Below are 23,913 nucleotides of genomic sequence, written 5' to 3' on the forward strand. Positions count from 1 at the left end.
CTCCCCCACCAAGTTGAATTCTGCCTCCTGGATATCTGGGGCCAGTAATGACCCCTGCTCGAAGCTGAAGACCTCACACAAGCTCTCCAAACTCCTCTACCAGGTTCCCATTTTACTATGAGTGTGGAAACTGAGGCCCAGAGAAGTTTAATAACTTGGAGTTTGGGGGAGGGGCTGCCCACACCCCAACCCTTGCCTGGGAAGGAATGATGGAATTGGAGTGTTTCATTCTGGGATCAGGCTCAGCCACAGGGAGGCTTCAGGACAAGGCTACCCCAAGGTCTGACTGCACGGACTCTCCCTTCTGTCCCCAGCCAGCTGCCTCCTACCTGACCTAGCATTGCCTCTTCTGGGAAGCCGCCCCTCCCCAGACTGACTTAAGTAACTTTGCTGTGCCCACTACCCCCAAACCAGTGCTGTGAGGGTTTGTCTACCTGTGGCGCCCCCATGAGACTACAGGAGGGCAGGGCTGGCTTGCCTACCCCTGAGTCCCCACAGAGGGAAGGGTGAGGCTTGATGTCTGTACAGGTGAGTCCTTCTATCTCAGGGGGATTCCAGGGGCCTTTGTCCCAGGCCACAAGTATAACGGCTTCTAGAGTAGGGCTGAGTCACAAGTATAACTGCCTCACAACCCGCCAAGGACGTGGACCTGGAGATGCTTTCTGAAGGCCTTTTACCCGCTTATGTTAAAAGACCTAAAAATATGCATAACCTTCAACCCGGCAGTCCTGTTCCTGGGAATTTGCCCTAAGGAAATCACCACTTGAAGGAAAGGAGAAGCAGTTAGTTTCTAATTTGCTCTGTGGTCTTAGGAGAGATGCTTTCTGGACCTCAGTTTCCCCGACTGTACAACGAAGGGATGCAAACATACGGCCATCACACCTCATCTGTCCCATCTTCCACCCAGGGCAGACATGGCCAGCTGATCACAGAATTCTTCAGTGGTCTAAATCCTGTGTCTTCAGGCTTCCCTGGTGGCGCAGTGGTTAAGAATCCACCTGCCAATGCAGGGGACACGGGTTCAAGCCGTGGTCCAGGAAGATCCCACGTGCCGCAGAGCAACTAAGCCCGCGTGCCACAACTACTGAGCCCGCGTGCCACAACTACTGAAGCCCACGCGCCTAGAGCCTGTGCTCCGCAACAAGAGAAGCCACTGCAATGAGAAGCCCACGCACCACAACAAAGAGCAGCCCCTGCTTCCAGCAACTAGAAGAAATCCCACGCGCAGCAACAAAGACCCAAAGCAGCCCAAAATTAAATCAATCAATCAATCAATCCTGTGTCTTCTAACGGGCTCCACATGACCCCTACCAATGGAGCAGAATCCCCCTCTTATTTACAGGATAGTCCCTCCAGTGCCCTGTAGCTGGGGTGCCCTGCGAGGTCTAGAAGCATCTGGGGGACTCAGTAGACCAGGCCTTCTCTGGGGCTAGCTCTGCAAGCTATGGGAAGAAAACTGTCCCTCCAGAAGCTGCCTCTCTCATGCTCAAAACTTAATTCTGCAACACCCCCTTGAGGGGGTCTATCCACTGAAGTCCCTAGCTGGTCATGACATCCTAACCAAAAATGGAGGCAACTACAAACACCCCAAAGAACTCCCCATTAGGATGCATATTAGCTAACTGGGGTGAATTTAGACAGGATGGCTTAAGAAAAAAGAAATTAATTTTCTTTTGCAATACTCCATGGCCCCAATACAAACTAGGGGACCAAGAGATCCGGCCGGAAAATGGGTCATTGAATTACCATACCATCTTAGGACTTCCCTGTTGGTCCAGCGGTGAAGACTCCGCATTCCCAGTGCAGGGGGCCCAGGTTCAATCCCTGGTCAGGGAACCAGATCCCGCATGCCGCAACTAAAAGCCCGCATGCCGCAACTAAAGATCCCTCATGCTGCAACTAAAGATCCCGCAGGCCACAACTAAAAGATCCTGAGTGCCGCAACTAAGACCCAGCACAGCTAAATAAATAAATATTTAAAAATCAAATCAAAACAAAACAATACCATCTTGCAGCTGGATGTATTTTATAAAAGGAATGGTAAATGGGGGGAAGTCCCACACATCCAAATGGTCACGACCCTATTCCAAGATCCAGATCTAAAAAACTCCTGCTGGGTGTGCCTGGCTCACACCCCTTCAAAGTGCCTTTTTCCCCCACAGGAGTTCGATGTTTTAAATGATTCCCTTATGAGTCTACCTCCTCGAGGTCCACAACCGGGAACTCCTACCCACCCCACCCCCCAGTTCTAAGAGGGGACAGTTTCCAGACCATCTGCCCCAAGCGCCCCTCCTGGGCTGCTGGAAATCCCACCACTTTATCCCTCTAGCTTTGTCCTGTCCTCCATTACTGGAGGTGAGTCCTGCCAGTACTACATGAAGCAGGGCTACCTACCAGCCTCCAAATGCCAGACTCTGTCCCTTAAGGGAAGTGCCAGCTGGTGGTGGAGGAACAATCAGAGTCCATGCCCCTTTTCCTATGGCTGATCTAGCTACTTGCAAAGAGAAATTTGGACGTTTTTCTAAAGGACCCCAGTTGGTTCGTAGAGGAATTCACACAGCTGACAATGTTCTATGAACTTACTTGAGGGGACACACAGGTCCTCGTTTCTACCTGCTGCACCTTTGGAAAGCTGGATCCTTGGTGCAGCCTGGGCACATGCCAACAAACTGGCAGCCCAAAATCAAGGATATATAATCTACCTTACGGAGGGGATGCAATCCCTGACCAAGATTCCCGCTGAGACTACCAACAGGGAGGTAGAGGGCTTGAACACAGGAACCACATGATAACTTGCTTCATAGAAGGGATGAAAAGGTGTGTTGTTAAGACTGTTAGTTATGACGAAGAACAACACAGGAAGTAACACAGGGAAAAGATGACAATCTGGCCCTCTTCCAGGGCAGTTTGGTGGAGGCCTTTAGAAAGTATACCAATATTAATCCCGACACCCCTGAAGCACAAGTCCTAGTAAATACCCATTTTATCACTCAATCTGCCCCAGACATTAGGAGAAAATTACAGAAGGCAGCTATGGGACCCCAAAAATTCTCAACAAAACATTAGCAAACCGAATCCAACAACACATAAAAAAGATCATACACCACGACCACATGGGTTCATCCCAAGTTCACAAGGATGCTTCAACATACGCAAATCAATGTAATACACCACATAAACAAACAAAGACAAAAACCACATGATGATCTCAATAGATGCAGACAGAGCATTTGACAAAATTCAACATCCATTCATGATAAAAACTCTTACCATAGAGCGTATAAAGGGAACAAATCTCAGTATAATAAAAGTTATTTATGACAAACCCACAGCCAATATAATACTAAATGGTGCAAAGCTGATAGCCTTCCTGCTAAAATCTGGAACAAGACAAGGATGCCCACTCTCACCACTTCTATTCAACATAGTATTGGAAGTCCTAGCCACAGCAATCAGACAAAAAAAGAAATAAATGTACCCAATTGGAAAGGAAGAGATAAAATTGGCATTACATGCAGATGATATGATACTACATATAGAAAACTTTAGAGACTCCACACAAAAACTACAAGAACTTATAAACGAATTCAACAAGGTAGCAGGATACAAGATTAACATTCAGAAATCAGTTGCATTTCTTTACACCAACAATGAAACACTAGAAAGGGAACGTAGTGCTTGCTTCGGCAGCACATATACTAAAATTGGAACGATACAGAGAAGATTAGCATGGCCCCTGTGCAAGGATGACATGTAAATTTGTGAAGCGTTCCATATTTTTAAGAGAAATTAAGGAAACACTCCCATTTACCATGGCAACAAAAAGAATAAAATACCTAGGAATAAACCTACCTAAGGAGACAAAAGACCTGTATGCAGAAATATATAAGACACTGATGAAAGAAATTAAAGATGATACAAACAGATGGAGAGATATACCATGCTCTTGGATTGGAAGAATCAACATTGTGAAAATGACTATACTACCCAATGCAATCTACAGATTCAATGCAATCCCTATCAAACTACCAATGGCATTTTTCACAGAACTAGAACAAAAAATTGCACAATTTGTATGGAAATACAAGAGACCCCAAATAGCCAAATCAATCTTGAGAAAGAAAAGCAGAGCTGGAGGAATCAGGCTCCCAGACTTCAGACTATACTACAAAGCTACAGTAACCAAGACAGTATGGTACTGGCACAAAAACGGAAATATAGATCAATGGAACAGGATAGAAAGCCCAGAGATAAACCCACGCACATACGGTCACCTTATCTTTGATAAAGGAGGTAAGAGAGAAAAGACAGCCTCTTCAATAAGTGATGCTGGGAAAACTGGACAGCTACATGTAAAAGAATGAAATAGGAACACTTTTTAACACCATACACAAAAATAAACTCAAAATGGATTAAAGACCTAAATGTAAGGCCAGACAGTATAAAACTCTTAGAGGAAAACATAGGCAGAACACTCTATGACAAAAATCACAGCAAGATCCTTTTTGACTCACCTCCTAAAGAAATGGAAATAAAAACAAAAATAAACAAATGGGACCTAATGAAACTTAAAAGCTTTTGCACAGCAAAGGAAACCATAAATGAGACAAAAAGACAACCCTCAGAATGGGAGAAAATATTTGCAAATGAAGCAACTGACAAAGGATTAATCTCTAAAACATACAAGCAGCTCATGCAGTTCAATATCATAAAAACAAACAACCCAATCCAAAAATGGGCAGAAGACCGAAATAGACATTTCTCCAGAGAAGATATACAGATTGCCAACAAACACATGAAAGGATGCTCAACATCACTAATCATTAGAGAAATGCAAATCAAAACTACAATGAGGTATCACCTCACACCGGTCAGAATGGCCATCATCGAGAAATCTACAAACAATAAATGCTGGAGAGGGTGTGGAGAAACGGGAACCCTCTTGCATTGTTGGTGGGAATGTAAATTGATACAGCCACTATGGAGAACAGTATGGAGGTTCCTTAAAAAACTAAAAATAGAACTACCATATGACCCAGCAATCCCACTACTGGGCATACACCCTGAGAAAACCATAATTCAAAAAGAGTCATGTACCACAATGTTCATTGCAGCACTATTTACAATAGCCAGGACATGGAAGCAGCCTAAGTGTCCATCGACAGATGAATGGATAAAGAAGATGTGGCACATATATACAATGGAATATTACTCAGCCATAAAAAGAAATGAAATTGAGTTATTTGTAGTGAGGTGGATGGACCTAGAGTCTGTCATACAGAGTGAAGTAAGTCAGAAAGAGAAAAACAAACACCGTATGCTAATACATATATATTGAATCTAAAAAAAAAAAAAAGGTTCTGAAGAACCTAAGGGCAGGACAGGAATAAGACACAGATGTAGAGAATGGACTTGAGGACACGGTGAGAGGGAAGGGTAAGCTGGGATGAAGTGAGAGAGTAACATTGACGTATATACACTACCAAATGTAAAATAGATAGCTAGTGGGAAGCAGCTGCATAGCACAGGGAGATCAGCTCGGTGCTTTGCAACCACCTAGAGGGGTGGGAGGGAGATGCAAAAGGGAGGGGATATGGGGATATACGTATGCGTATAGCTGATTCACTTTGTTATACAGCAGAAACTAACACAACATTGTAAAGCAATTATACTACAATAAAGATGTTAAAAAAAAAAGGGAACGTACAAAAACAATACCTTTTAAAATTGTGCCCCCCAAAATAAAATACCTAGGAATAAACCTGACCAAGGAAGTGAAAGACTTATACACTGAGAACTATAAAACATTAATAAAGGAAATTAAAGAGGATTCAAAGAAATGGAAAGATAAGCCATGCTCTTGAATTGGAAGATTTAATATTGCTAAATGGCCATACTACCCAAAGCAATCTACAGATTGAATGTGATCCCTATCAAATTACCCATGACATTTTTCACAAAAGTAGAACAAATAATCCAAAAATCTATATGGAACCATAAAAGACCCAGAATTGCCACAGCAATCCTGAAGGAAAAAAAAAAAAAAAAAAAAGCAGGAGGCATAACTCTCCCAGACTTCAGATAATAGTATAAAGGTACAGTAATCAAAACAATGTGCTACTGGCACAAAAACAGACATGTGGATCAATGGAACAGAACAGAGAGCCCAGAGATAAACCCATACACCTACAGTCAATTACTCTTCAACAAAGGAGGCAAGAATATACAATGGGAAAAAGACAGTCTCTTCAGCAAGTGGTGCTGGGAAAGTTGGACAGCTGCATGTAAATCAATGAAGTTAGAACACACCCTCATACCATACACAAAAATAAATTCAAAATGACTTAAAGACTTAAACATAAGACATGACACCATAAAACTCCTAGAAGAGAACACAGGCAAAACATTCTCTGACATAAATCGTACCAATGTTTTCCTAGGTCAGTCTCCCAAGGCAATAGAAATAAAAACAAAAATAAACAAATGGGACCTAGTCAAACTTACAAGCTTTTCCACAGCAAAGGAAACCAACAAAACAAAACAAACAGCAAAAAAAAAAAAGAAAAAACAACCTATGGAATCGGAGAAAATATTTGCAAATGATGTGAACAACAAGGGCTTAATTTCCAAAATATATCAGCAGCTCATACAACTCAACAACAACAACAAAAACAAACAACCCAATCAAAAAATGGGCAGAAGACCTAAATAGACATTTCTCCAAAGACGAAATACAGGTGGCCAATAGGCACATGAAAAGATGCTAAACATCACTAGTTATTAGAGAAATGCAAATCAAAACTACGAGGTACCACCTCACACCGGTCAGAATGGCCATCATTGAAAAGTATACAGGGGGGACTTCCCTGGTGGGGCAGTGGTTAAGAATCCACCTGCCAATGCAGGGGACAGGGGTTCGAGCCCTGGTCTCGGAAGATCCCACATGCTGCGGAGCAACTAAGCCCGTGCGCCACAAGTACTGAGCCTGCGCTCTAGAGCCAACGAGCCACTACTATTGAGCCCATGCACCACCACGACTGAGGTCCGCGTGCCTGGAGCCCATGCTCCGCAACAGGAGAGGCCACCACAATGAGAAATGCGCACACCGCAATGAAGAATAGAGAAAGCCCGCGCATAGCAACGAAGACCCAACACACCAAAAATAAATAAATAAATGATTAATTAATTTTAAAAAAAAGTCTACAGGGGACTTCCCTGATGGTCCAGTGGTTAAGAATCTGCCTTCCAGTGCAGGGGATGCAGGTTTGATTCCTGGTTGGGGAACTAAAATCCCACATGCCACGGGGCAACTAAGCCTGCGTGCCGCAACTACTGAGCCTGTGCACCACAACTAGAGAGAAGCCCGCGCGCCGCAACTAGAGAAGCCCATGTGCTGCAATGAAGAGCCCCCACGCCACAATGAAAGATCCCACATTCCACAACGAAGATCCCATGTGCTGCAACTAAGACTCGAAGCAACCAAAATAAATAAATTTTTAACAAAATGGATAACACGGGTACCTCTGATTAAAAAAAGAAAAAGTCTACAAAGGGGATTTCCCTGGTGGTCCAGTGGCTAGGACTCCATGCTCCCAGTGTGGGGGGCCTGGGTTCGACCCCTGGTCAGGGAACTAGATCCCACATGCCACAACTGGGAGTTTGCCTGCTGCAGCTAAAGATCCTGCATGCCACAACCGAGACCTGACGCAGCCAAATAAATAAATAAATAAATTTAAAAAGTCTACAAATAACAAATGCTGGAGAAGGTGTGGAGAAAAGGGAATCCTCCTACACTGTTGTTGGGAATGTAAGTTGGTGCAGCCACTGTGGAAAACAGTATGGAGGTTCCTCAGAAAACTAAAAATATGGATTTCCCTGGTGGTCCAGTGATTAGGACTCCCCGATTCCACTGCAGGGGGCAAAAAAAAACCCTAAAAATAGAATTACCGTATGATCCAGCAATCCCACTTCTGGGCATATATCCAGATAAAACTATAATTCAAAAAGATACATACATGCCTGTGTTCATAGCAGCACTATTCACAATAGCCAAGACATGGAAACAACCTAAATGTCCATCAACAGATGAATGGATAAAGAAGATGTGGTACATTTACACAATGGAATACTACTCAGCCATAAAAAAGAATGAAATAATGCCATTTGCAGCAACATGGATGTAACTAGAGATTATCATACTAAGTGACATAGGTCAGAAAGAGAAAGGCAAATACCATATGATAACACTTATACGTGGAATCTAAAATATGACAAAAGATTGGATCAAGATGGTGGAGGAGTAGGATGTGGAGCTCACCTTCTCCCACAAATACATCAAAAATACATCTACATGTGGCACGACTCTCACAGAATATGTACTAAACGCTGGCAGAAGACCTAAGGGCAAGAAAATCTCTATGTAACTGGGTAGGGCAAAAGAAAAAAAAAGAGAGAAAGGAAGGAATTGGGACAGGTTCTGCATCCCTGGGAGGGAGCTGTGAAAGAGGAAAGCTTTCCACACACTGGGAAGTCCATTCCCCAGCCTCAGACGCTTGCATTGGGCTGGTCAGGGGCTGCGTGCTGAGGCTCAGACTTCGAAGGTCAGACCCCGGGGACAGGGCTGGGGTTGGCTGTGCAGAGACAGCCTGAGGGGGCTAGGGTGTGGTCACCACAACTGAGGGAGTATGGGAAGAAGCCTGGGCCCACCAGAGAGAGAAGGTGCTATTGTTGGGGGGGTGCACGAGAAGAGGGGCAGGACTGCCATAGGTGCTTCTTTCTCCGTGTGTGCTCTCAGGCAGCAGAACACCACCTACACATGCTCCAGGGGTGGGTGTAAGCGTTCACTGCCATCTCGAACTCCAGAGGCAGGTGCAGACTGCTCCTGCTGCCAAGGGTCCAGGGACCAGGCACCAACTGCTGCCCCTGCCTTCCTGGAGTGTGTTCAGGCCACGCACCTGCACACCCACTACTAAGGGGATAACGGCAAGCACATACTGAGGAAAGAGACGGCAGGCATCCAAACCAACAACAGCCCTCGGGCCAAAAAGATATTAAACCCACACATTCTACACAGGGATGCTTCTGCATAAAATAGCCCTCCAAGACTACAGTAGATAATTGTTTCTCCTAAACTCACAGAGTAAGAGAAATTTAAGCAAAATGAAGAAGCAAAGGAACCACCCCCAGTTAAAAGACCAAGAGAATTCCCCTGAAGGAACAAACAATGAAACAGACCTCTTCAGTCTAATAGACACCAAGTTCAAAAAGGAGGTAATGAAAATACTGAAGGAATTAAGAAAGGCTATCGATAGAAATGCAGATTACTGTAAAAAGGGACTAGAAACTATAAGGAGGAACCAAGAAAAATTAGAAAATTCATCTGCCTTTAACTCGGAGAAAGCTGAGTTAAAGGCAATGAATAGCAGAATGAATAATGAAGAAGAAAGAATAAATGACCTGGAAGATAAAATAATGGAAATTACCTAATCAAAACAGCAGACAGAAAGCCAAATGAAAAAAATGAAAGCAATATAAGAGACCTATGGGATAATATAAAGCATACCAATCTATGCATGATAGGGATTCCAGAAGGAGAAGAGAGAGAAAAGGGGATTGAAAATGTATTTGAAGAAGTTATGGCTGAAAACTTCCCAAACCTAAAGAAGGACACAGATATCTAGATACAGGAAGAACAGAGGGTCCCAAACAAGATGAACCCAAACAGACCTACTCCAAGACATATGATAATAAAAATGGCAAAAGTTAAAGAGAGGATTCTAAAGGCAGCAAGAGAAAAACAAAGAGTTAATTACAAGGGAACCCCCATAAGGCTATCAGCTGATTTCTCTACAGAAACACTGCAGGACAAAAGGGAGTGGCAAAATATATTCAAAGTCTTGAAAGGGAAAAATCTGGAACCTGGAATATTCTACCCAGCAAGATTATCATTTAGAACAGGAGGAGAAATAAAGAATTTCTCAGAAAAGCAAAAAGTAAAAGAATACAGCAATACTAAACCTTTCCTAAAAGAAATATAGAAAGGTCTTCTCTAAATAGAAAAGAAGCAGGAAGATATAGGAAGAAGGAAATCATAACTGGAAAATAAATCACTTAAATTAGCCAGTACATAGATCAAAAAGAAAAAAAAAACCTATTTGTGAAAGTGATGATAAACACAAGGAACAACAAAAGGATAAACATGACGATGTAAAAAAGGACATCTAAATCATAAAATTTGGGGAAGGAGAGTAAGAAAATGCAGATTTTTTTTTTTTTAATGTGTTTGAGCCTACATGACTATCGGTCTAAAGCAAGCAGATATAGGAAGGGATTAACATACCTGAAAAACAGGGAAACCACAAATCAAAAACATACAATAAAAAAAAAATACAATAGATTCACAAAAACCAAAAAGAAGAGAACACAAGCATAGAATAAGAGGAAATCATCAAACCACAAAAAGAAAAAGAAAAAGAAAGGAACAACCCAGAAACAGAATCAACTGGAAAACAAAGTTTAAAATGGCAATAAATACACAGGTGTCAATAATTACCTTAAAGGTCAATGGACTGAATGCTCCAATCAAAAGACATAGAGTGTCAGACTGGATAAAAAAACAAGAGCCTACAATATGCTGCCTACAAGAGACCCACCTTAGGGCAAAGGACACACATAGACTGAAAGTGAGGGGATGGAAAAAGATATTTCATGCAAATGGAAATGACAAGAAAGCGGGAGTTGCAATACTCATACCAGACAAAACAGACTTTAAAGCAAAGGTTATAAAGAAAGATAAAGAAGGACACTATATAATGAAAAAAGGATCAATACAAGAAGAGGATTTTACTCTCGTCAACATATATGCACCTAATATAGGAACACCCAAACACATAAAACAAATACTAACACATAAAAGGAGAAATCAATGGGAATACAATAATAGTAGGAGACTTTAACATCCTATTCTCATTAATGGACAGATCTTCTAGACAGAAAATCAAAAGGCAACAGAGATCCTAAATAATACAATAGAATAGTTAGAATTAATTGATATTTTCAGGACATTACATCCAAAAAAAACCAAAAACAAAAACAGAATACACATTCTTTTCAAGTGCACATGGAACATTCTCTAGGATTGACCACATACTAGGGCATAAAATTAACCTCAACAAATTTAAAAGTATAGAAATTATTTCAAGCATTTTCCCTGATCACAAAGGCATGAAACTAGAAATCAACCACAGGAAAAGAAATGAGAAAAAAATGATTACATGTAGACTAAACAACGTGCTACTACAAACCAATGGGTCAACGAGGAAATAAAAAAGGAAATTTAAAAATACCTTGAGACAAATGACAATGAAAACACAACCATACAGCGACTTCCCTGGTGGTCCAGTGGTTAAGACTTTGCCTTCCAATGCAAGGGGTGCAGGTTCGATCCCTGGTTGAGGAGCTAAGATCCCATATGCCTCATGGCCAAAAAACCAAAACATAAAAAAAAGAAGAAGCAATACTGTAACAAATTCAATAAAGACTTTAAATATGGTCCACATTAAAAAAAAAAAATCTTAAAAAACCCCCACAACCATACAAAATCTATGCAATGCAGCAAAAGCAGTTCTTAGAGGGAAGTTCATAGTGATACAGGCCTTCCTCAAAAAAAAATCCAAAAAACAAGAAAAATGTCAAATAAACAACCTAACCTATCACCTAAAAGAATTAGAAAAAGAAGAACAAACAAAACCTAAAGTCAGCAGAAGGAAGGAAATAATAAAGATAAGGGAGGAAATAAATAAAACAGAGATTGAAAAATAGTAGAAAAAAAATCAATAAAACCAAGAGCTGGTTCTTTGAAAGGGTAAACAAAATTGACAAACCTCTGGCCAGGCTCATGAATAAGAAAAGAGAGAGAGGGCTTCCCTGGTGGTGCAGTGGTTGAGAGTCTGCCTGCCAATGCAGGGGACACAGGTTCGAGCCCTGGTCTGGGAGGATCCCACATGCCGCGGAGCAACTGGGCCCGTGAGCCACAACTACTGAGCCTGCGCGTCTGGAGCCTGTGCTCCGCAACAAGAGAGGCCACGATAGTGAGAGGCCCGCGCACCGCGATGAAGAGCGCCCCCACTCGCCGCAACTAGAGAAAGCCCTCGCACAGAAACGAAGACCCAACACAGCCAAAAATAAAATTAATTAATTAATAAAATAAATAAAAAGTACTTTCTTTAAAAAAAAAAAAAAAGAAAAGAAAAGAGAGAGAACCCAAATAAACAAAATAAGAAACAAAAAAGGAGAAACCTCAACTGATACCACAGAAATACAAAAAACCGTAACAGAGGGGCTTCCCTGGTGGTGCAGTGGTTAAGAACCTGTCTGCCAATGCAGGGGACATGGGTTTTGCCCCGGTCCGGAAAGATCCCACATGCCACAGAGCAACTAAGCCCGTGCACCACAACTACTGAGCCTGCGTGCCACAATTACTGAAGCCCGTGTGCCTAGAGCCCGTGCTCCACAAGAGAAGCCACTGCAATGAGAAGCCTGCACACCACAACAAAGAGCAGCCCCGGCTCACCACAACTAGAAGAAAGCCCATGCACAGCAACGCAGCCAAAAATAAAATAAAATAAATAAAACATTAAAAAGAACTAACCTCACTTCCATAAAGACAAGCAAAAAAACTTACCTTAAAAAAAAATCCAGGCTTCCCTGGTGGCGTAGTAGTTGAGAGTCTGCCTGCCAATGCAGGGGACACGGGTTCGAGCCCTGGTCTGGGAAGATCCCCCATGCCGCGGAGCAACTGGGCCGGTGAGCCATAATTACTGAGCCTGCGCGTCTGGAGCCTGTGCTCCGCAACAAGAGAGGCCGCGATAGTGAGAAGGCCCGTGCACCACGATGAAGAGTGGCCCCTGCTTGCCACAACTAGAGAAAGCCCTCACACAGAAATGAAGACCCAACACAGCCATAAATAAATTTAAAAAAATTAAAAAAAAATCCATAAGAGAATACTATGAACAATTTTATATGCCAACAAATTTGACAACCTAGAAGATATTGACAACTTTCTAGAAACATACAGCCAACCAAAACTGAATCAAGAATAAATAGATAGGGCTTCCCTGGTGGCGCAGTGGTTGAGAATCTGCCTGCCAATGCAGGGGACACGGGTTCGAGCCCTGGTCCGGGAAGATCCCACATGCCGCAGAGCAACTAGGCCCGTGAGCCACAACTACTGAGCCTGCGCGTCTGGAGCCTGTGCTCCACAACAAGAGAGGCCATGATAGTGAGAGGCCCGCGCACCGCGATGAAGAGTGGCCCCCACTTGCCACAACTAGAGAAAGCCCTCGCACAGAAACGAAGATCCACCCAACACAGTCATAAATAAATAAATAAATACTTTTAAAAAAAACAAGTAAAAATTTAAAAAAACTATATTAAAAAAAAAAAAAAAAAGAATAAATAGATAATTTGAACAGACCGATCACTAGAAGTGAAATAGAATCTGTAGTTAAAAAAAAAAAAAACTCCCTACAAACAAAAGTCCAGGACCAGATGTCTTCACAGGTGAATTCTACCAAACATACAAAGAAGAATTTATACTGATTCTTCTCAAACTCTTCCAAAAGATTGAAGATGAGGGAACACTCCCAAAGACATTCTATGAAGCCACTATCACCCTGATACCAAAACCAGACAAAGACACCACCAAAAAAGAAAATTACAGGCCAATATCTTTGATGACTAAAGATGCAAAAGTTCTCAACAAAATATTAGCAAACCGAATCCAACAACACATAAAAAAGATCATACACCACGACCAGGTGGGATTCAACCCAAGTTTACAAGGATAGTTCAACATACACAAATCAATCAATGTAATATACCACATTAACAACAGACAAGTAAAAAACCACATGATCATCTCAATAGATGCAGAAAAAGCATCTGACAAAATTCAACATTCATTCATGATAAAAACTCTTACCAAAGTGGGTATAGAGGGGACACATCTCAACATAATAAAAGCCATTTCTGACAAACCCAAAGCCAAAATAATAGTCAACGGTGAAAAGCTGAAAGCCTTCCCGCTAAAATCTGGAACAAGACAAGGATGTCCAGGACTTCCCTGGTGGCGCAGTGGTTAAGACTCCGCACTCCCAATGCAGGGGGCCCAGGTTTGATCCCTAGTCAGGAAACTAGATCTCACATGCATGCCACAACTAAGAGAGTTTGCATGCCGCAACTAAGGAGCTGGTGAGCCGCAACTAAGGAGCTGGCAAGCCACGTCTAAGGAGCCCACCTGCTGCAACTAAGGAGCCCATGTGCTGCAACTAAGGAGCCCGTGAGCTGCAACTAAGACCTGGTGCCACCAAATAAATAAATAAATATTTTAAAAAAGACAAGGATGCCCACTCTCACCACTTCTATTCAACATAGTATTGGAAGCCCTAGCCACAGCAATCAGACAAGAAAAAGAAATAAAAGGTAATCAAATTGGAAAGGAAGAGGTAAAATTGTCACTAGATGCAGATAACATGATACTATACATAGAAAATCCTAAGAATTCCAAACTAAAACTACTAGATCTAATAAATGAATTCAGCAAATTAGCAGGATACACGATTAACATTCAGAAGTTGGTTGCAGGGGCTTCCCTGGTGGCACAGTGGTTAAGAATCTGCCTGCCAATGCAGGGGACACGGGTTCGAGCCCTGGTCTGGGAAGATCCCACATGCCGCGGAGCAACTGGGCCCGTGAGCCACAATTACTGAGCTTGCGCGTCTGGAGCCTGTGCTCTGCAACAAGAGAGGCGGCGATAGTGAGAGGCCCGCGCACCGCGATGAAGAGTGGCCCCCACTTGCCACAACTAGAGAAAGCCCTCGCACAGAAACGAAGACCCAACACAGCCAAAAATAAATAAATAAATAAATAAATAAAATTAAAAAAAAAAAAAAGAAATTGGTTGTATTTCTTTTTTCAAAAAATTTTTTAAAAATTATTTATAAATTTATTTTATTTATTTATTTATTTTTGGCTGTGTTGGGTCTCCGTTGCTGGGCGCGGGCTTTCTCTAGTTGCGGTGAGTGGGGGCTGCTCTCCATTGCGGTACGCAGGCTTCTCATTGCGGTGGCTTCTCTTGTTGTGGCGCACGGGCTCTAGGCACGTGGGCTTCAGTAGTTGTGGTATGTGGGCTCAGTAGTTGTGGCTCGCGGGCTTAGTTGCTCCACAGCATGTGTGATCATCCCGGACCAGGGCTCGAACCCATGTCCCCTGCATTGGCAGGTGGATTCTTAACCACTGCACCACCAAGGAAGCCCTGGTTGCATTTCTTAACACTAACAATGAAATATCAGACAGGGAATGTAGAAAAAACAGTATCTTTTAAAATTGCACCATGGACAGCTACATGTAAAGCAATGAAATTAGAACACTCCTTAACACCATACACAAAAATAAACTCAAAATGGATTAAAGACCTAAATGTAAGGCCAGATACTATAAAACTCTTAGAGGAGAATATAGGCAGAACACTCTTTGACATAAATCACAGCAAGATCTTTTTTGACTCACCTCCTACAATAATGGAAATAAAAACAAAAATAAACAAATGGGACCTAATTAAACTTAAAAGCTTTTGCACAGCAAAGGAAACCATAAACAAGACAAAAAGACAACCCTCAGAATGGGAGAAAATATTTGCAAACAAAGCAACTGACAAAGGATTAATCTCCAAAACATACAAACAGCTCATGCACCTCAGTATCAAATAACCCAATCAAAAAATGGGCGGAATACCTAAACAGACATTCTCCAAAGAAGACATACAGATGGCTAACAAACACATGAAAAGATGCTCAACATCACTAATTATTAGAGAAATGCAAATCAAAACTTCAATGAGGTATCACCTCACACTGGTCAGAATGGCCATCATCGAGAAATCTACAAACAATAAATGCTGGAGAGGGTGTGGAGAAGAGGGAACCCTCTTACACTGTTGGTGGGAATGTAAATTGATATAGCCACAATGGAGAACAGTATGGAGGTTCCTTAAAAAACTAAAAATAGAACTACCATGTGACCCAGCAATCCCACTCCTGGGTATACACCCTGAGAAAACCATAATTCAAAAAGACACATGCACCCCAATGTTCACTGCAGCACTATTTACAATACCCAGGACGTGGAAACAACCTAAATGTCCATTAACAGAGGAATGGATAAAGAAGACATGATACATATATACAATGGAATATTACTCAGCCATAAAAAGAAATGAAATTGTGTCATTTGCAGAGACATGGATGGACCTAGAGACTGTCATAGAGTGAAGTAAGTCAGAAAGAGAAAAACAAATATCGTATATTAATGCATATATGTGGAATCTAGAAAAATGGTATAGATGATCTTATTTGCAAAGCAGAAATAGAGACAGACGTCTCTACATCTGGATGCAAATGTATGGATACCAAGGGGGCGGGGGTGGTGGTGGGATGAATTGGGAGATTGGGATTGACATATATACACTACTATGTATAAAATAGATAACTAATGAGAACCTACTGTATAGCACAAGGAACTCTACTTGGTGCTCTGTGGTGACCTAAATGGCAAGGAAATCCAAAAAAGGGGATATATGTATATGTATGGCTGATTCACTTTGCTGTACAGCATAAACTGACACAGCAGTGTAAAGCAACTATACTCCAATAAAAAATAAAAATAAAATAGCACCAAAAATAACCCCAACAAACCTAGGAATAATCTGACCCAGGAGATGAAAGACTTATACGCTGAGAACTATAAAACATTAATAAAGGAAATTAAGGAGGATTCAAAGAAATAGAAAGATATCCCATGGTCTTGGATTGGAAGATTTAATATTGTTAAATGGCAATACTAACCAAAGCAATCTACAGATTGAATGTGATCCCTATCAAATTACCCATGACATTTTTCACAGAACTAGAACAAATAATCCAAAAATTTACATGGAACCATAAAAGACCCAGAATTGCCACAGCAATCCTGAGGAAAAAAAACCAAAGCAGGAGGCATAACTCTCCCAGACTTCAGACAATACTACAAAACTACAGAAATCAAAACAGTGCGTGTTTTTTAAATTTATTTTATTATTTTTATTTATTTATTTATTATTTTTTGGCTGTGTTGGGTCTTTGTTGCTGCATGCGGGCTTTTCTCTGGTTGTGACGAGCGGGGGCTACTCTTTGCTGTGGTGCGCAGGCTTCTCATTGTGGTGGCTTCTCTTGTTGGGAGCACAGGCTCTAGGCGTGCGGGTTTTAGTAGTTGTGGCACACGGGCTCCGTAGTTGTGGCTCGCGGGCTCTAGAGTGCAGGCTCAGTAGTCGTGGCACATGGGCTTAGTTGCTCTCCGACACAAGGGATCTTCCTGGACCAGGGCTCCAACCAGTGTCTCCTGCATTGGCAGGCGGATTCTTAACCACTGCGCCACCAGGGAAGCCCCAACAGTGTGGTATTGGTACAAAAACAGACATACAGATCAACGGAACAGAATAGAGAGCCCAGAAATAAACCCACACACCCACGGTCAATTAATCTTCAACAAAGGAGGCAAGAATATACAATGGAAAAGAGTCTCTTCAGCTGGTGGTGCTGGGAAAGTCGGACAGCCACATGTAAATCAATGAAGTTAGAGCACACTCTCATACCATGCACAAAAATAAACTCAAAATGGCTTAAAGACTTAGACATAAGACATGGACCACAAAACTCCAAGAAGAGAGCAGAGGCAAAACATTCTCTGACATAAATCATACCAATGTTCTCTTAGGTCAGTCTCCCAAGGCAATAAAAATAAAAACAAATGGGACCTAATCAAACTTACAAGCTTTTGCACAGCAAAGGAAGCCATAAATAAAACGAAAAGACAACCTATGGAATGGGAGAAAATATTTGCAAATGATATGACCAACAAGGGCTTAATTTCCAAAATGTATCAGCAGCTCATACAACTCAACAACAACAAAACAAAAAACAAACAACCCAATCAAAAAATGAGCAGAAGGGCTTCCCTGGTGGCGCAGTGGTTGAGAATCTGCCTGCCAATGCAGGGGACACGGGTTCGAGCCCTGGTCTGGGAAGATCCCACATGCCACGGAGCAACTAGGCCCATGAGCCACAACTACTGAGCCTGCGTGCCACAACTACTGAGCCCGCGTGCCTAGAGCCCGTGCTCTGCAACAAGAGAAGCCACCACAATGAGAAGCCCACACACTGCAACAAAGAGTAGCCCCCACTCGCCACAACTAGAGAAAGTCTGCGTGCAGCAACAAAGACCCAACACAGCCAAAAATAAAAAATAAATAAATAAAATAAATTAATTTAAAAAAAATGAGCAGAAGACCTAAATAAATATTTCTCCAAAGACAAAATACAGGTGGCCAATAGGCACATGAAAAGATGCTCAACATCACTAATTATTAGAGAAATGTGAATCAAAACTACAATGAGTTACCACCTCACACTGGTCAGAATGGTCATCATTAAAAAGTCTACAAATAACAAATGCTGGAGAGGGTGTGGAGAAAAGGGCACCCTCCTACACTGTTGGTGGGAATGTAAGTTGGTGCAGCTCCTATGGAAAACAGTACAGAGGTTCCTAAGAAAACTAAAAATAGAATTACCATATGATCCAGCAATCCCACTCCTGGGTATACATCCAGACAAAACTAGAATTCAAAAGGATACAAGCACCCCTATGTTCATAGCAGCACTATTCACAATAGCCAAGACATGGAAACAACCTAAATGTCCATCAACAGATGAATGGATAAAGAAGATGTGCAACATATACACAACGGAATACTACTCAGCCATAAAAAAGAATGAAATAATGCCATGTGCAGCAACATGGACACAACTAGAGATTATCATACTAAGTAAGTCAGAAAGAGAAAGACAAGTACCATATGATATCACTTACATGTCGAATCTAAAATATGGCACAAATGAACCTATCTATAAAAGAGAAACAGACTCACAGACATAGAGATCAGAGTTGTGGTTGCCAAGGGGCGGGGGATGGAAAGGGATGGACTGGGAGTTTGGGGTTAGTAGATGCAAACTATTACATTTATAATGGATAAACAACAAGGTCCTACTGTATAGCACAGGGAACTGTATAAAATCTCCTGGGATAATCCATAATGGAAAAGAATATAAAAAAAGAATGTGTATATATATGTATAACTTAATGACTTTGCTGTACAGCAGAATTAACACAACATTGTAAATCAACTATACTTCAATTAAAAAATAAATTAAAAATAATCTTAAAATTGATTTTCACTAAGCAAAATTTAATTATGAAATCAAATAAACTTTAATAAAATATTTAAAAATAAATAAAATATGACACAAATGAACCTATCTATGAAACAGAAACAGAATCATGGACATAGAGGACAGACTGGTGGTTGCCAAGAGGGAGGGGGTTGGGGGAAGGACGGAGTGGGAGGTTAGAATTAGCAGATGTAAGCTTTTATATATAGAATGGATAAACAGCAAGGTCCTACTGTATAGCACAGAGAACTATATTCAATATCCTATGATAAGCCATAATGGAAAACAATATTTTAAAAAAGAATGTATATATATGTATAAGTGAATCACTCTGCTGTACAGCAGAAATTAACACAACATTGTAAATCAACTACCATTCAATAAAAAAAGATATTGATAAAAAAAAAAGAAAGTATACCAATATTAATCCCAACACCCCTGAAGGGCAAGTCCCAGTAAATACCCATTTTATCATTCAATCTGCCCCAGACATTAGGAGAAAATTACAGAAGGCAGCCATGGGACACCAAACTCCCATGAATCAGCTCATGGACTTGGCCTTTGGAGTATTTAACAATAGAGATAGGGTTGAGGAGGCAAGGAGGATTCAGGACAACAACGAAAGGCACAACTCTTGGTGGCAGCCTTAGCCCCCGCACCACCTCGTGGTCATCCTCCCCCTCTCCCTTGCGAAAGCCCATGGCAGGGGCAGGATCTAGAAAGTCTGGATCAGAGCCCCTCCCTGTCGGGAACGGACCTGTTTTTTGCTTTTTTTATAAATTTATTTATTTATTTATTTATTTATTTTTGGCTGTGTTGGGTCTTCGTTTCTGTGCGAGGGCTTTCTCTAGTTGCGGCAAGCGGGGGCCACTCTTCATCACGGTGCGCGGGCCTCTCACTGTCGCGGCCTCTTTTGTTGCGGAGCACAGGCTCCAGACGCGCAGGCTCAGTAGTTGTGGCTCATGGGCCTAGTTGCTCCGTGGCATGTGGGATCTTCCCAGACCAGGGCTCGAACCCGTGTCCCCTGCATTGGCAGGCAGATTCTCAACCACTGTGCCACCAGGGAAGCCCAGGACCTGTTTTAAATGCAGCCAGGAGGGCCACTGGAAGGACGAATGCCCCCTGTATGCGAAAAATCCACCAGGACCCTGCCTGACATGCAAACCACAGGGCCACTGGAAGCTAGGCTGCCCCCAGTCCCGAAGGGGACTTGGGGCTCCTAAACTGATGCTGGCCAAGAGGACTGAAGACTGACAGGGCCCAGGAGTCTCCCTGCCTCCCAAAGGTCACCTGGTCATTTCCCCGGAGGAGCCTCGGGTAACTCTTGACATGGCAGGTGGGAAAGGTATTTTTTTTATTAGATCCACCTATTCTGTGATGACTGATTTCCCTGGACCCTTGTCCTCCCAATCCTGTATATTAACAGGGATCGATGGACGGCCCAAAGCCAAGTGATTCACACCACCCCCTGCTCAGCTGCTTACTAGGAAATTTTACCCTTGCACACCAGTTCCTCCTCATGCCTGAGTGCCCCATCCCCTTGTTGGGAAGGGAGTTGCTCACTAAATTCCAGACAATAGTTCAGTTTGGAGACCCCCTCAGAGAAGGCACCCATCAGGAGAAACGACTGTTCTTTGCCATGGGAGCCTGCCTCAGTCACCATCAGAGGAGGTCTCCTCTCCACCCCATATTTTTTCTCCAGTAAACCCCTCTGTCTGGGACACAGGTTCCTGGCAGACCTAATAATGTGCCCCTAGTTCAGGTTTCATTGAAACCCAATGCTGATGACCCATGGAAAAAACAGTATCCCTTGAGGCCCGAGGCCCAGTGAGGTATCCAGCCTTTAATGACCAAGTTCTTAAAATATGGGCTGTTATGATCCTGCCAATCTCTGTGTAATCCCCCCATTCTGCCCATAAAAAAGCAAAGTGGAGAATACAAGTTTGTTCAAGACCCGAGGGCAGTTAATGAGGCAGTGGTCCCAGTTCACTCAATAGTTCCTAATCCATACACCGTACTGCCCAAGTTCCAGAAAATGCAAACTAGCTTACAGTGCTAGACCTGAAAGATGCCTTCTTTTGCATTCCCCTGCACCCAGATTCCCAATATTTCTTTGCCTTTGAGTGGACAGATCCAGACACATGTAACACTTCCCAGCTAACTGGGACTGTGCTGCCCCAAGGCTCCAGGGATAGCCCCCACCTGTTCAGAAACGCATTAGCAAAGGAATTAAGAGAATTACAGTTGGTTAATGGGTCTCTCCTACAGAATGTGGACAACCTCCTAATTTCCAGTCCCACTAGGGAAGATTCAGATAAAGACACCACTCAGGTCCTCAATTTCCTAGGGGAACGAGGATATTGAGTCTCTCCTCACAAGGCCCAGATTTCCACCCAACAGGTTAAGTACCTGGGAAATGTGCTCACCCATGGGACGAGGGCCTTCGCCCAAGACCAAAAGGAAACCACTGTAACCCTCCAACCACCCCCCACCCTGACTAAGAGGCAACTGAGGGCCTTTCTGGGGATGGCAGGATTTTGCAGGATCTGGATACCTGGATTCAGGCTCATAGAAAAGCCTCTTTTTAAGGCCCTAAAAGGAGGTGACCACAAACCCCTCAACTGGGATGAAAATTGCCAACAGGCGTTACTAGCTCTAAAACCAAAATTAGGGACCACTCCTGTGTCAGGTCTCCCGAACTTAGAAAAACCCTTTCTCCTCTATATAGCTGAGAGACAAATAGCCAAAGCAATCTTGAGAAAGAAAAACAGAGCTGGAGGAATCAGGCTCCCTGACTTCAGACTATACTACAAAGCTACAGTCATAAAAACAATACGGTACAGACACAAAAACAGATCAATGGAACAGGATAGAAATCCCAGAAATAACCCACGCACCTATGGTCAATTAATCTATGATAAAGGAGGCAAGACTATACAGTGGAGAAACGACAGTTTCTCCAATAAATGGTGCAGCTACATGTAAAAGAATGAAATTAGAACATTCTTTAACACCATACACAAAAATAAACTCAAAACTAAACTTTCAATCCATCTCCTACAGTAATGTAAATAAAAACAAACAAATGGGACCCAATTAAACTCAAAAGCTTTTGCACAGCAAAGGAAACCATAAACTAAACGAAAAGACAACCCACAGAATTGGAGAAAACATTTGCAAATGATGCGACTGACAAGGGATTAATCTCCAAAATTTATAAACAGCTCATATAACTCAATATCAAAAAGACAAACATGCTTCCCTAGTCCAGTGGTTATGACTCTGTGCTTCCACTGCAGAGTGCATGGGCTCAATCCCTGGTTGGGGAAATTCCTCATGCCACCAGGTGCAGCCAAAAAAAACCAAAACCAAAACCAAAACAACCCAATCAAAAAATAGGCAGAAGACCTATATAGACATTTCTCCAAAGAAGACATACAGATAGCCAAGAGGCACATGAAATGATGCTCAATATCACTAATTATTAGAGAAATACAAATCAAAACTACAATGAGGGCTTCCCTGGTGGCACAGTGGTTAAGAACTGCCTGCCAATGCAGGTGACACGGGTTCGAGCCCTGGTCGGGGAATATCCCAGTGCCTTGGAGCAACTAAGCCTGTGCGTCACAACTACTGAGACTGCGCTCTAGAGCCCGCAAGCCACAACTACTGAGCCCTAGAGTCCGTGCTCCACAATGAAGAGTAGCCCCTGCTCATCGCAACTAGAGAAAGCCTGTGCACAGCAACAAAGACCCAGTGCAACCAAAAATAAATAATAAATAAATTTAAAGGAAAACCTACAATGAGGTATCACCTCACACCAATCCGAATGGCCATCATCAAAAAGCCTACAAACAATAAATGCTGGAGAGGGTGTGGAGAAAAGGGAACCCTCCTACACTGTTGGTGGGAATGTAAATTGGTCAGTCACTACGGAGAACAGTATGGAGGTTCCTTATAAAACTAAAAATACGGAGAAAACCATGGTCCGAAGGGATACATGCATCCCAATGTTCATTGCAGCGCTGTTTATAATAGCCAAGACATGGAAACTACCAAAATATCCATCGACAGTTGAAAGGATAAATAAGATGTGATACATATATACAATGCAGTATTACTCAGCCATTAAAAAGGATGAAATAATGCCATTCGCAGCAACATGGATGGACCTGGAGATTATCATACTTAGTGAAGTAAGTCAGACAGGGAAAGACAAATATCATATGATATCGCTTACATGCAGAATCTTAAAAAAATAAGATTCAAATGAACTTATTTACAAAACAGAAACAGACTCACAGAAAACAAACTTATAGTTACCAAAGGGGAAAGGTGCGGGGGAGGGATAAATTGGGAGTTTGGGATTGACATATACACACTACTATATTTAAAATTAAAAAAAAAAAACAAACCAACAAGGACCTACTGTATAGCACTGAAAACTCTACTCAATATTCTGTAATAACCTAAATGGGAAAAGAATTTGAAAAAGAATAGATATATGTATAACTGAATCACTATGCTGTATACCTGAAATTAACACAACATTGTAAATCAACTATACTCCAATATAAAATACAAATTAAATAAT

The 23,913-nt window shown here is 42.2% G+C and overlaps 1 long non-coding RNA gene and 1 other non-coding gene across 9 annotated transcripts in view; one reads left to right on the plus strand and one right to left on the minus strand.

Annotated features, from left to right (window-relative positions):
* LOC137774251 (uncharacterized) overlaps positions 1 to 23,913 on the minus strand; it is a 79,804-nt gene that overhangs the window by 12,722 nt on the left and 43,169 nt on the right. The window lies entirely within an intron of this gene.
* Positions 3,675 to 3,781, plus strand: LOC137774344 (U6 spliceosomal RNA). The gene has a single exon (XR_011075865.1). It is a non-coding gene; the product is annotated as a U6 spliceosomal RNA (small nuclear RNA).

Source organism: Eschrichtius robustus, chromosome 12, assembly GCF_028021215.1.
Source record: "Eschrichtius robustus isolate mEscRob2 chromosome 12, mEscRob2.pri, whole genome shotgun sequence".
NCBI lineage: Eukaryota > Metazoa > Chordata > Mammalia > Artiodactyla > Eschrichtiidae > Eschrichtius > Eschrichtius robustus.